The 7762-nt window shown below is 44.9% G+C and overlaps 1 long non-coding RNA gene across 1 annotated transcript; it reads right to left on the bottom strand.

Annotated features, from left to right (window-relative positions):
• Positions 1-6158: 6158 nt before the first annotated feature.
• LOC147465402 (uncharacterized) lies at positions 6159-6916 on the bottom strand. Its single transcript, XR_015187990.1, has 2 exons — positions 6542-6916; positions 6159-6428 (listed from the first exon to the last, which is right to left on the bottom strand). It is a non-coding gene; the product is annotated as an uncharacterized LOC147465402 (long non-coding RNA).
• Positions 6917-7762: the final 846 nt, after the last annotated feature.

Here is a 7762-nt window from a genome sequence, read left to right as displayed (position 1 = left end):
CAAAGCTCACGAAAATTGGAGAAAGTGAGCAGGCATGTGTTGGATCTGTTGGCGACTAAGCCCGAGAGGATGCAACCTGCTCTGATAGCAATTGTTGGAATTAGGGTTACAAGAAAACACACACAGCTTGGAGAAGATGAAGGAATCTTAATGCACACAATTGAGAGTGTATTACTTGGTGTGAAATGGAAAGATAAGTTAGCCTTACAATGATAGACATATATACAATGCACAGGGGGGAAAAACCTCCTAGTGAGGGAAAAATTTTCCCGACGGTCCTAAGTGTGTTCACACACATCACTACCACATGTATGGTAACAATGACATCTCAAGAGCTTCCACTTTTCCTAGCAGGGTTTTCCATGTAGAAGTTTCTCCACTTATTCCTCATGTGCTCAGTGCGTGAATGTCTTTTGGACTTCTTCCTTCTCTTCTCCCGACTTAAATAGATATAGACTTCGACTCTTATGCTCACTTATACCACCATGAGCGACACAATGTAAATATGCTCAAATCTTCCAGCTTGAGTAGTACATATGATAGTTAAGACTCTTAGACCACATAAAATATTACTTGAAGCTTTGGGACTAATGCCTTGCTCATTCAGTGTCTCAGTTGCCTGACTCTGACTTGTTATGCCATGTATTTTTAATGCAGGCGACTTAGACTTACTTGTTTCAAGGAAAAAATCCCATTGAGATTCTAGAGATTTAGACTTTACACGAGGACAAGGTTTTAAGTGGTAAGAATATTCGACAATATCTTGTCAAATTAAAGAATTATCCTTTTGAAGATACATTGTGGGTGAATGACATCCAACTAAAGGATAATGTAAATCTTGTAAATGCTTACAATGAGTCATATTCAAGGTAAGAAGATATGAACAAACAGCTCCTATAAAGAATTTTGTCTTGTTTTGACTCTCAGATTTTTTTTTATTGTTCATAAGTTATCTAAGTGTATGCATATAATTAATACTTGCTTGCAGTAGCTTAGTCTCTTAAGCACCAAGTAGGCTTTGTCAATCTACTCTAGAAGATGTAAAGGCTACGTAAAGACATGCTTGTGATAGCTAAGTCTTCCAAGTACCAAGTGGAGTTAGTCACCACTATGGAAGAATGTTGATGGGTAAAAAGGGATCCTCTACCCAAGGTAACAAGACTAGCTATGACTTTATTTTCCCTACTCCATAGTTGAGGACAACTATGATTTCAAGGGACAGGTGATGTCAGGAAAATTAATTTCTAAACTGCTCAATTCATTTTCCATCTTAACTTGGCCGATTAATCATGGGGAAAATAAAAGGGAACAAGCGAAGTTGATTTAAGTATTTATAGACTAGCTCAGTCATAGGCTTGGGACTAAAGGAGATAAGTCTATAAAAGAGTAGGGATAGTTACCCTTTAGCGGTCTTGATCAAGGATACACATCGGGCAAGAATAAATCTATCACAAGTAGCATTGATCCAAGGTACAAGAAAAAGGAGACTACCTAGAGTAATTATAGAAGTCTAAAACTAAAAAGTAATCATAATAATTTAAGTGATTAAAAAAACTCCTTAGACTCTAAGTATGAAGTCTTAGTCTAAATTTAGTAGATCTAACTCTAGTAGGTTTCGAGATAAGTTTCGTGACACTCGAGAGCCCTGCGCTAAGGTTTTGCACAGAGGTGGAATTTCAAATTCCCAAAGATGAATTTAACTTCTACCAATGTTTGTCCTAATTTAACAGGTCCTTAATTTTAGCAGGCAAGCTCTAACCCCGGTCAGTTTCATAAGCCTCCAAGGGATTGTGCAAAGTGAAGGGGATCGCGGAGCACCACAGACGGAGAGTGAGAGAGAGAGAGAAGGAGAGAGACACGATGTGGGTGGGGAGACTCCAAAGAGTGAGCAGCCCCCTATACACTTATGCTATGTATAAGGTATACAAGTCAGTGGGCGCCTAGACTCTGGGCGGCCGGGCAAGGCACAGGCGCCTATACCCCAACAACCTCCCACTTAAAGGCGACTGTGCCTTTAAGCAAGAGAACCTAGTCTAAAGACTACAAAAGGCGAGAGAAAACCGCTCTCAACCGATGCCCACTGGCTGGCTGTGATCGTGTGCATCCGGCTGTCCTGCTCCGTGTAAGTCCATACACCACCAGACGTACTGCACACGTACTACAAGTATGTACGCAATACCTGCATATCTCCCTCGTGCACTATGCCATCATCAGTCAACAAACGACTGACAACCCCAACTGCAAATGCTCCCACTGCAGCTGCGATATCCGGTCTCAAGATCAGCATCTCATACATGAGACCACCGAATGCCGATGCAATGCTAGCGGGCCCTGATAGCTCTACGGAGCATGCATCAACATATATATCCCTGGCAATAGGCATCTCTGACTGACAAGGCGTGTCAGCCACATGCATCTCCTGACTGTCCGCAAAAGACGCATCAACCTGTCGTGCAACCTCAGAGCAAACCAGCTGCTCTAGATGTCTGTTGGAAGACATATCCTGCACAACTATATCCCCATGCTCACTGTCGAGCATGGAAAGGAATGACTGCATAATCACTGACATCTCAGTCTCCTCTGCAATCATCCACTGCAAACATGACCACTCAATCTGCTGTGACTCACTAGAGCTCTCATGCTCTAACTCCGTATGCATAGACTCTTGCACAACGTCCTCCTGTCTTGACTCACTAGAGCAAGACCGCTCTACCTGTCTATCCTGCATAGAAGTATCTTGCACAACTGACTCTCTACTTTGCTCAGTCACTAGCAAAGCATGCATGTCCGACTCTATCACCTCTCTGTGTGACTGCTCAAGTCATGCCCCAACTGTGTGCACAACGAGCTCACTACTCTGCACTCCATGCAAAGTACCCTGCAACCCATGAGCAAAAGAGACTCGCCTGCTCTCTCGCTCTCTACCTGTCTGCATGATCACAGAGACAACACCATCTCTCGCGTGATCCACATGCAATGGGTAACCTGTACCACTCCTGGCACCTCTCGCAATCACTAGCGAACCCAAATGCATCACAAAATCTCGCTCTTGTAGCGAAATCTGACATCCACAATCTCTAAGCTGACCAATCGAGATCAAACTCACTGTCAAATCTGGTACATAGCGCACATGTCGTAACAAGTAAGATGCACCACTCGGTAATGACAGTCTCACATCTCCTGCACCTACTATCGCATGCACCGATTCATCGGTCAAACGTACACTGCCAAGCATCCCGCTAGAATAGCTACAAAACGATGCACGATGCGGCGTGACATGAAACATAGCATATGCGTCTAGCAACCACTGCGAAGGGAGTGCACTATCCACATGTATAGCATCTCGTGCATAGCTCGAGGTAAAAGTGACATCCCCGTCACTAGTATACTCCGACACTACATGTGCCTCAACTGTCAAAGCAACTGAGTCCATGGCATCACTACATACATCTCTGAGACTGCCATGTCTCCTACGATGTCGCATACGACGAAAACAACGCCGTCTAACGTGTCCAGAATGACCACAATACCAACATGTCACCTGTCGGCGTGCTCGTGAATGTACATGTCTCACACAAGTCCGTGATGACTCAGATCTATCATACATATCATGTAATCTGCGCCAAAGTGCTCTCGAAGTAGTCTCATACATAACAAGAGCATATACAGATTCCGCAAGGTGCAAAGAGAGCGTAGATAGTGCCATCTCCTCTAGCTCGTGCCACTGATCGTCAGACATGTTTGAAGGTCTACCTGCATCACCACTCAATGGTCGATGCAACCCTCGCTGTGTCAATGCATCAAGCATACACTCTCCATGCTGCAAAGTCTGACCCATCAAACATGCACATTTCAGAGAGATCATAATCTGAGCGATCACCTGTCTCTGCCATGAGCACAATGTAGCAAACTAGAAAGCAAAACCACCTCACCAACAACACCTGGAAACTGTCTACAAATATGGCCAGAAACACAATGTAAAACCTGTGAGACACACTCCAAAATAGAGCTCTCGCAATGTCAATACAAGCCTCACCTGCTCTAGTATCACACTGCAATCTGTGAGCTAATCACCAAGCCCACACTGTGCGGTATCGATGCATACACACGCACAAATCTCCCACCTGCAGAGAACACCGCGCGCAAATGCTGAGTGCAACCCGCAATCTCTACCTAGATCGCATAAACAATACGCATAAAACTCCTGGGAAAATTTTGCCAGAGTTTTGTCAGTAAAATGTCCACAAAACCAGTAACCAAACTGACTACACGCTCAAAACCATGAGCAACCAAAGCGCATCAAACCGTACTCCAAATGCATGCACCAAATCTCCACACTTTGCATACATCATTGCAAACACCTGCAAATCTAGTACACAAATATCTGCTCTACCTGTGACTGTCAAAAAACATGCTCGAGGCATACATTGCCGAGCTCAAAATGCAATCACATTAGTCTCCCTAAGTATCAAACCACATAAGGCATACATCGTATCCTCCCACCTGTGAGAAAACTTGCAGCAAATATCACTCTCACATCTGAGAGCAAACCATGTGTGGAATCTTCGACACACAATAAACAACTGCTGCTGCAAAAAATTCAACGTTCAGAATTTTAAAATTCTGATATAAAGAGCGCGTCCGGAGCGTGCCAAAACCCCAAGGTAGACTCCTGGATCACATGTATCCGAGTCCGGGTGTGAGCTTCGCCAAAAACCTCCGTTTCGACCCAAAAACGTAGCATAAACTGCCAAAAGAGGGCTGAAAAATGCAGCTCCTCAACCGTAGCTCGAATGAGGTTTCTGATGGCTCGAATGGCTTCGAAAGGGGGGTAAAACGACAGGACACCTGCGGGAAACGCTCTCGGAAAGCTGAATTTACCGATGCCGAAGTCGAAACCCTGTTTTCACTCTTGAAAGTGCGCGCGCGCGGACGTGATTTCGGGAATGAAACTGGCTCTCCACTGTCGTCGTGACTGTGCACACACGCGCTCCCTCCGCACCTACGCTCTGATACCAATTGAAGGAGAGAGAGAGAGAAGGAGACAGACACGATGTGGTTGGGGAGACTCCAAAGAGTGGCAGCTCCCCCTATACAGTATACTCACTATAAGTATAGGGTACCAGTGCCATACCGCGCCCATGACCTGGGCGACTGGTCAAGGCACAGGCGCCTATACCCCAACACAAAGGTATGTATTGCAGCTAAGCCAGTAAATTCAAAGGTAAGTCTAGGATTTCAATTAAAGCTAGGAAAAATTAAAAGGCTAATATTAATCAGCCCATCCTTAATTAGAAAATTGATCCTAGATCTTCTTTACCAAGTATGGCTAGTCCACATGTTCAAAGTAGCCCCCACTTGTTTTCTGTAAAGAAGATAGATTATGTATCGAAGTGTGCTAGTGAGTAAAAGGTAAGTCCAAAAAAGAAGGGGCGAGTTCTCTCAATTTGGAAAGGAAGGGAGGTGGCAAGTGTTCACTTTAACAAGTGGGGGAGATGAATGTAGCAAGAACGTATTGTTGGGTTTTTCTCTCTCTCACCCTTCCATTTTGCAATCCGAAGGTGCAAATCAAGCAACCAGTCTCTCTCTTTCTCTCTCTCTCTCTCTCATGGGAGCACAAAGAGGTAGTCTATATGCTTGAGAACTTGGATATAAATGCAAATCCAACAAGTGAAAGCTTCTTCTTCATCATCATCATCTCTACTAGCTTCTTCTTCTTCATCATCATCCTACTAGTCTAGAAGAGGGTATATTAAGACAAACATTTACAATGATAGTAGCAGGTTACACAAGCTTAAAGTGCGATTTCTCTTAAGGTAGTCAGTTGAATTTGTAGAAAATCGAGGAGTCTACGCCATGAATTGTCCCTGAAATGCAAGTGAACATGAAACATGTGACTTCTTTTATTGCTGAAAGCACAAGCCAAAGGTTGTTTGTGAGTCAAAAGTGGAAGAGAGCCGTTATTCTCAGTTCTTAAGTTGACTACACGAGACCAAACATATGTTGAGACCTAAAGCTCATCTCTCTCTCTCTCTCTCTCTAACACAGCGCTAACTTTGTACAAAGCCAACAAAAAAGAGAGAGCAGGACCAGGATTTGGACCACAGACGACCTAATTGGAACCTTTGCTACAACGTCTTCATAGTGCCATATATATGAGTCCGAAACATTGTTAATAAAAAGGAAACGTAATGAATGAAAGAGCAGAATTCTTCAGGAAAAAAGAACACATCTGGAAGAATACATCTGTAAGATTTTTGTACAGTTGGACTTGGTATAGGGAGCGCGATCGCACATGATGATGAGGAAGCGCCTCGACGATGTGCTTTGATCACTTTGGAAAATAAGTGTGACCAATTGAATGCGCCTAGCGGTAGCTGGTTGTTGCGTTATATCTTCATTAATCAGCAGCATTGCAGCAAAAGCGCCTGCAAAGAACACACGCAATGGGGTAGCTCAGACATGACAAGTATATGAGCAGACACACACACAGAGAGAGAGAGAGAGAGAGAGAGAGAGAGAGAGAGAGAGAGATTGTTACGAGGAAGGCTGCGTATCCAGGCTTCGGCCAGGTGAGAGAGGTGCCATGTGTATGCAGCACAATACACACGCGCCGATAAGGACGGTCCGTCGGTCTGATATGCTAAGGGATGAAAATGATGATTGTCCAGACTCCACCGGGGCAGGTATATCTCTCTACGAGTCTACATATATTTATTGCACGTGCGTGTGTGTACATGAGATAATGTGTGTGTGTGTGTGTGTGTGTGAGAGAGAGAGAGAGAGAGAGAGAGAGAGAGAGAGAGAGAAACTCTACCTTCTACTTCTGGTTCTACCAGGACAAAACGCTTGGCGCGTATTATGGTTGTGTATGTGCACACAGACAATGCGTGCATTATGCGCAGGTGTCTGTGGACGCGCGCTGGATGTATCGTGTGGAGAGAGAGAGAGAGAGAGAGAGAGAGAGAGAGAGAGAGGCCTGAGCAGTGAGACTCTGAGAGAGAGAGAGGGAGAGAGAGAGAGAGAGAGAGAAGTAGTTATTAATGACTATAAATGAGTGCCAACTTGCACTTGGCTTGCAGAGGGTGATGGTGGAGAAGGCTGCGAATAACTGCCCAAGCAGAGCAGGACGTGAGACCGGCGGGGGGGGAGTCGGGGACGAGAGAGAGAGAGAGAGAGAGAGAAGGAAGTGTCACTGTGTGTGTGTGTGTGTGTGTGTGCGCGCGTGTGTGATATAGAGAGAGAATGTTGGGGCCCGGTCACGAAGGCATGTGGGGGGCGTCGGGCGTCCAATGAGAAGGAGATGTTAAAATTAGGGCACACAAAAATGACCTGGATCTTGCCTGCGTCACCCACTCCTTTTGCGTCACCACCCACTCCATTCTCCCAATATAAAAATCTGATGGGCCGCGCAGAAGGCATATTTTTCTGTTACTGTCAGCCATTTTAAACATCCGATGGGCGTGCGCAGAAGGCATATTTTTCTGTTACTGTCAGCCATTTTAAACATGTTAGCGTTAAAAGGGTTTGACGTCAACTCCTCAACCTTGGCATTGCTTCTCACGAGCATCGTTTTTTGGCTCCTTAAAAAAAACAGGCATTAGAGGCAAAAGCCCATCTGACGTCCTTTCCCACGGCATGTGCAACCATGAGATTAGGGGCTCCGGACCTAATATCTCATGCAGAGCGAGGGGTTTCCGGGGTCCATATTTGAGGGGTTGACAGTGAATGTAACGCCTCTATCTTCATGCAAAGTAAATGT

Source organism: Adiantum capillus-veneris, chromosome 1 (genome assembly GCF_014529385.1).
Source record: "Adiantum capillus-veneris isolate H3 chromosome 1, ASM1452938v2, whole genome shotgun sequence".
Lineage (NCBI taxonomy): Eukaryota > Viridiplantae > Streptophyta > Polypodiopsida > Polypodiales > Pteridaceae > Adiantum > Adiantum capillus-veneris.
The sequence above is the reverse complement of the archived record's forward strand: the minus strand, read 5'-3'. Positions and strand labels throughout refer to the sequence as shown.